The sequence below is a fragment of the Nyctibius grandis genome (genome assembly GCF_013368605.1).
Source record: "Nyctibius grandis isolate bNycGra1 chromosome W unlocalized genomic scaffold, bNycGra1.pri SUPER_W_unloc_1, whole genome shotgun sequence".
NCBI classification, from domain to species: Eukaryota; Metazoa; Chordata; class Aves; order Nyctibiiformes; family Nyctibiidae; genus Nyctibius; species Nyctibius grandis.
In genome coordinates, this window is record NW_027167472.1 from 8,632,782 (window position 1) to 8,639,803 (window position 7,022).

The 7,022-nt window shown below is 45.0% G+C and overlaps 1 protein-coding gene across 3 annotated transcripts in view; it reads right to left on the bottom strand.

The window, feature by feature from the left end:
* The window catches only part of LOC137677108 (transportin-1-like), an 83,884-nt gene extending 78,982 nt beyond the window's left edge, over nt 1–4,902 (bottom strand). For all 3 annotated transcript variants that reach the window (XM_068424297.1, XM_068424295.1, XM_068424296.1), the window contains exon 1: nt 4,816–4,902. The gene's annotated coding sequence lies outside the window, so the exon portion shown is untranslated. The remainder of the gene's footprint in view (nt 1–4,815) is intronic.
* Between the last annotated feature and the right edge of the window lie 2,120 nt (nt 4,903–7,022).

Here is a 7,022-nt window from a genome sequence, read left to right on the forward strand (position 1 = left end):
GTCCTTGAAGAGGCCAAAGTCAGCTCTCCTGAATGTCCGGGTTGTGGTCCTACTGATTGCCTTACTTTCTCCATGCAGGACTGTGAGCTCCACCATCTCATGGTCACTGCAGCCGAGGCTGCCCCCAACCTTCACATCCCCAACCAGACCTTCTTTCTTTGTTAGTAGAAGGTCCAGCAGTGCACCTCTGTGTTGGCTCCTCCACCACCTGTGTCAAAAAGTTATCATCAATGCCATCAAATTCCTTTTCCCTGGGGCTCCAAAAATATCTCTGCTTCAGTCTCCAGTTTTTTCAACCTAGTGCTGACTAATTTCTCACACACGAGTGAAGAATGTAATTACGTGATTCTAGTGTTCTTGTTAATGTAATTGGTTCCCATTTGTTCAAAAGGTCCATTCAAACATGATCTTGTTTGTTTTTAACTACTTATGGACCTGATTCAACAACTGAAACTTTTACCTGTTATGCCAACTCCACTTACCTATGTTACACCTAATGGAGTGCAGTGAAGTCCCTCCTGATTTCCAAACATGTAGCTCAGGGCTTGACTGTACAAGAAAGTTATACCAATTTAGCTTAAACTTGCCTATACAACAATTTGCAAAATGCTGTGCAAAATAATTTATTTAAATTTAAGGCTGGCTTATGCTTTTTTTTTAAGGAATGGACTCAAGCTCTACTGATGTAAAACAGACTCAAATACAGGCATCTACTTGGACTTTTGCATTGATTTAGCTTATTTGGTTTAAAAAGCAGACCTGTGCTTTTTATTCTCCAATGAGAATTAGACTCTTAACACTTGTCTGTTACCAACTTTCCTTGTTTCTCTATAAAAGATGTGGCCAAACTGTAGTGCACATACCACTCATCTGCTTTTGTGATATGCTCGATGCTGAACTGAGTCACAGCTCCTGGCTCTCACTGCTCTTATACAGGCAGCAGAGTAACTGCCTCCTAGTTCCTGTAAAGTCTCTGTAAACACAGCTAGGAACTACTGCAGCCACCACCTGCATCCAACAATAATGAACAGCTCTGCTGCCCCCAGGCAGACCTGCACTTCTGGTTCAGGATATAGGAAGAGGACTAAGACATGGTGAAGTAGGAAGACCAGGATTAGGGTGATGGCATGCACGCAGGGGAAGCTGAGGTTCCACTTTGTACTTGCTGGAAGAGTCACAATTTGGATGTGTGCAGGGGAAAGGATGTGGCTGAAGTGCAAAATTAGAGTTAACTTCTACAGGTACATGAATGCATGGGGAAGGTTGAGGGATTAGACTAAGCTGCTGGCAGCCCTGACCTTGAAGGAATGGAGCTATGTCCTTGAAATGGTTAAACCTGAGAGTGAAGAGGAATTTAGCAAGAAAACAGGATGTGAGGAAAAACAAGATACAGAGTGACATTCCAGCTGCCAACCATGCCTGCTTGGAACTATCCTTCTGTCTCCTGTTTTTATGTGACTGCTGTGACAAATATAACAACAGAAGGTGAGTGTGAGCATTGGACTGCAATCCTAGCTTGGAAGACAGGAACATGCAGTAGGAAATCTGGAAGGAGAAGAGCCATAGATGAGGCTCTGGTTTTGTGTGGTTAGAACAACATGTGACCCCGGATGCCAGAAGTTACCAATGATGATCATATACCCACTAACTAAGTTTGGAAACCCCTGGTCTGTGCTACCTCACCATCATTTCCACAAGTATTTCCTTTTTGGGTTCTAATAGAGTAACAATTTTCTTGCATCTTTGTACCTACTCACCTACTATTTTCTATTCTCTGCCAAAACCATTTTGTCTTGCCTTTCCCTCTGCTTTTATATTTAGCATTGCCATTAAGGGCATTGATTTAAATAATTGATCAAGTTCTTCATAAGCATCATATTTTGAATGTTTAAGGGATTTTACAATGGCTTGTAGAAAATGCTATATAAAATTATTTAATGGTGGAATAATTTAACAGAAACTATATTCTATACTCAAGGCTTAAAAACCATAAGTTTTCTTTACACATGAATTTTGTTTGACTTTAGACCTTATTTCAGATTTGACTCATTAAAAATATATATATATACACAAACTCAAAATTTCAGAAGCATTCAGTACACAGGAAGTTAAGTGAATTTTTTAATTGTTTAAATTTTGTTATACTCTGGAGTCTGGTTTGGAAAGGAAAGCCTTCTGGAGGCTAAAAGTGATATTTGGAAGTTTATTTCTATAACATTAAAAGATGCCACATTCCATGGCATCCATATGTATATGCATAAACAGATGATGTACATTGATTTATCATACATATGATAGAACACATACATAAACCCAACAACACTGGGTCTACACAAGTATATATCTACCAATGAGATATTTTTAAAATAAAATTTTGGTATGAATTGCAGCCCTGATCTTAGGCCTCTATAGCTTCTGCATATTATACATACATATATATATATAAAAAAGCATTCATTTTTTTCAACTATCATATAGATATGAAATCTATCAAAAGATATAGAAAACCTATCCAAGCTATCCAAATCAATACTATAAAACAGTTTAAAGAAGTGGAATAGGTGATCAAAACATACTACTGTTACATGTATTTAAATGTTCATAGAATCTGGAACTGAATTAACTGGTAAAGTTCATTTCTGTGGTCAAAACTAATCAGAGTTGCAACATAATTAGGACATGAAAATAATGGGGAAAAAAAGTCCTAGCCCTTTCAAAAACAAAGCAAAGAAAAATCCTCCCCCTGTTGCATATCAATAGCACAACTCCATTAACAATAATGCATTGATCAATGTGTAAGTTTCACAAACCTGTGGTCCAAATTTTTGACAGTGACAACACTGAGTCTACAAAAGGAGATATCTATCAATGAAACATTTCAAAAATAATATCTCTGTATAAATTTCAGCCCTGTTTTTTAAACTGTACAGATTCTGAATATCAGCTTTGATGAAGGAGGATTATACTTGGCCTTCTGCCACCCTCCTTTGTAGCTATAGCATCTTGGTGTGCTATATATATATATTGGTGTGCTATAGTAGGAAGGAAACCTGATTGAATTAAACTCTCCTTCAGCTCTGCCAGTCTGCTGGACAGCTCTGTGTGTACCTATCACCTGATTATAAGGCAGCTCAGTCCCTGGGGTTGCTCCGATTTACACCATGAACCTAAAATTAAGCACATATATCTGTTCTCTTAAATATCTGCATACAAGCACTCCTAAACTGGAATCTAAATAAACATAATAGAAAAATATATGTCAGATAATCCAATAGAAGTCTACATTTGTAAACCCATCATTAATGTTATTTTCACCTTCCTACACAAGGCATGCTTAGCTCAATTTAGCAGCTGTGCTTACATCTATATCAATTTCAGAAGTCACTGAAGTCTGTCACTGCTTATATCCAAATGGTAAACATGGTCCTTAGTCAATATTAATTCTAACCAAAGCCTTCCTCCTTTAAGACAGAAGGTAAACTGCTTTTTAACCCTGTTTTTGCAGGATCATAGTTATCCCTTTATACTCAAAGCAGTATAATACAATCTAGCTAGATATTTTGAAGAAATGCATTCTAAAGTAATTTTGATCATATAGAAAGTATTCTTCCCAGTTGTGGGCAGCTTTTCTCCATCCTCCCACATGTAACTCAAAAATAACTACAGTTCACACAGCAAAGCAAGGACTTTTAGAAACAGACCATATACTGCCATTTTTAAACATAGCTGAGACTCTGGATTAGAAATATGGGCTCAGTTTCCAATTCTACCAAAGGCTCCTTGTATGATCTTGGGCATGCAATTATTTTTTCTGTTTAATTATGTACTGGAAGAACACAAGTTAACTTTTTGTTCAATGAGTGTTGTAAGGATTGAACAATATCTGTGAAGTATTCAAATACCACATTAAGGACTACTTAAACATGCAAGAAGGCAAGCAAACAAGTTATGAACCTGTGATGGCCAGAGCGCATAGCAGAACAAGCCTCACAGTAGGAGGATCTCAGGTCCTGAGTATAAATTCAAGGGAGAGGAATTGTTACCTTCACAGCAAGTAGATAAAGAGTTCAAAGACTGAGCAAGCCACTTATACCAACCCAAAAAGCGTTTGAGCCCTTTGTACAGTCACCCCACAAAGGCTTTACAAGTTCCATCGCCTATTTCCATTGAGCAGCTAAATTAACAACCTCCCCAAATAAGCAAACAAACAGAAGTACAAGACAAACACGGGATTTCATTCCTCTCGAATATTTCTTAGAAAAAAAAAAAATTAAAGAAATCCCACTCAGCCAGATCTGGACAGCAGGGACCCTACACACCCCAGAAAAAAGGCAGGAAATATGGTCACTTTCTTATATCCCGAGGCGACTTTCACTTTCCGGCTCGCTGCAATAGGAGAGTTTGCGGACCGGCTGCGTGGACCGCACCAGCTGTAGCACCGAGAGGAGCAGAGGGAGTTGGGGGGGGGGGGGTGCCCGATCCTCGGACCGCGACCCCTCAGGCCCCGGACGCCCCTCATGCCGCGGCTGCCCACCCATCCCATTGATCCATACATCCACCGGCATGAGGCAGCAGAGCTCGCAGCGGAAGGGGAAGGGGCAGCCCACGGCTAGGCCCGCACGGCTCCTCTCCCAGCGGCGGCACGAAAACCCCTAGCGGCAGCCGGGCCCGCGGCTGGCTGGCGGCTGGCTGGCTGGCTGGCTGGCTGCCGGCCTGGCCCCGGCCCCGGCCCCGGCCCCGGCCCCGGCCCCGGCCCCGGCCCCGGCCGCCGGAGATGGGACGCCCCAGCCCACCCCTCGCAGCCCGAACACCTACCCACACCATCCCAGAACCCGACGGCAGAGGATTGACGAGAGAGCAGCCCGCCCTCTCCCTCCACAACTCCGAACCCGCTCCAGTCCCTGAAATGGCTGAACAAAGAAAACCTCGCTCCGCTGCCACCACCCCTCCGATTGGCGGAGGGGGGGGGGGGCGGGGCCCGGCGCGTGGGGGAGGGCGGGGGTGCCGCTGGCCAGTCACCCTGGCAACGGGGGCCTCGTCTGGAGTCTGTGGCCTCGGGTGTGATAGAGACGGCAGTGAAATGGCCGCCCGGCCCCACCCAGTCTCTCAGTCCCGGCCCCCCCCCCCCCTCAGCCTCTCCTGGGCTCCCATTCAAAGGGCCGATTCTCCCTGCCGGACCCCTGCTTCCGCACGGCCCGCTACTGGAGACATACACACAGGCCTCATGCCCAGGCACTGCCTCCTGCCTGGGGGCAGGGGTGACATTTGCACCCCTCGGGGGCACCCACACACAGTCCGCTTTCTCCTGACCTGCCACCGCCTCCCCCAAAGAGGCACTAGTGTGAAGGGCCACCAGCCCCTCGGGCAGCACGTACCCACCCATAAGGAGCTCTCTTACCTCCTCAATAGTACCTGTCCCTCAGACCCACGGGCACAAATGGGCCTCTCACAGGTGCCCTTCCATCCGGGCACCACCACGCTCAGCCAGGCTCCTCTCCCCACACCCCCCACACCAGGGGAGTGATGCCAGCAGTGGCAGTGAGCTGCAGGGGCTCTGCAAGAGCTGGTTGAGACACGTGTCAAAAATCATAAAAATGAAAAATGAGTCTATGGGCTAGGCAGCAAAGATGCATCACCCTGGATTTCATCTTGAGTTGGCAACACAAGTGCATAGCCAGGGTCTTCCTGGACTTCTGTGGGGATGAAGGGATTGATAGCAGCCCTGTGGAGGACCTAGGGATACTGGTGGATGAAAAATTGGACATGAGCCAGCAACATGCACTTGCAGCCCAGAAAGGCAACCATATCCTGGGCTGCATCAAAAGAATCATGGCCAGCAGGTTGAGGGAGGTGATTCTGCCCCTTTACTCTGCTCTCATGAGACCCCACCTGGAGTACTGCGTCCAGCTCTGGGGCCAAGATAAGAAGGACATGGACCTGTTGGAACGAGTCCAGAGGAGGCCACAAAGATCATCAGAGGGCTGGAGCACCTCTCCTATGGAGAGAGGCTGAGAGAGCTGGGGCTGTTCAGCCTGGAGAAGAGAAGGCTCCGGGGAGACCTTCTAGCACCTTCCAGTACCTGAAGGGGCTACAGGAAAGCGGGAGAGGGACTTTTTACAAGGGCATGTAGTGATAGGATGAGGGGGAATGGTTTTAAACTGAAAGAGGGTAGATTGAGATGAGATCTTAGGAAGAAATTCTTTACTGTGAGGGTGGTGAGACACTGGCCCAGGTTGCCCAGAGAAGTTGTGGTTGCCCCCTCCCTGGCAGTGTTCAAGGCCAGGTTGGATGAGGCTTTGAGCAACCTGTTCTAGTGGGAAGCTGTCCCTGCCCATGGCAGGGGGTTTGCAACTAGACAATCTTTAAGGTCCCTTCCAACCCAAACCATTCTATGATTCTATGAATAATGCTACAGTAAGATAAGGTGAAGACAGTCCCAGTAATGTTTGTTGACTCATGTTTGTTAACCTGAACCTGCATTCATTTTGTAGGTGGGGCACCTCAAGTAATAGAGATTCTACTTGATGTCCATTAACCTTTAATGCATTATAGACTACCTGTTTTGGGGGCCTTATTTGAGTGGATTAGAGCAAGATAGTCTGAGCTGCTGATCACTGCTCTCCCCCCTTTTTTTCAAGCTTGTCTAAATGAAGAATTTTGAAAATGGATGCCTTGGCGATTTGACAGCATCACCCAGGAAGTCTTTGGGAGAGCTACCTCACTTAAATCTATCGGTTCTGAGACCTGCACTTTATAACCACAAAATTGAGGACTTCTCATTCTTATCTGTCACAAGTGTTCAGCCATTGTCTTTTCTTGTTCCAGTGTTGTTCATTATTTAACAATCACCTTGCAGGTGCTATTTGTGTTTACATTTTTGTTCTCCCCTTTCATCACTGAGAGCACTAAGAGCCATAACACTTGCATGCCATTTGTACTTCAATGAAGGCAGTTCATGTACATTCTTCCCCCACATAGATAAAGAACAATTTAATGAGATTTGAGTGCTGGTTTTGGTAAGA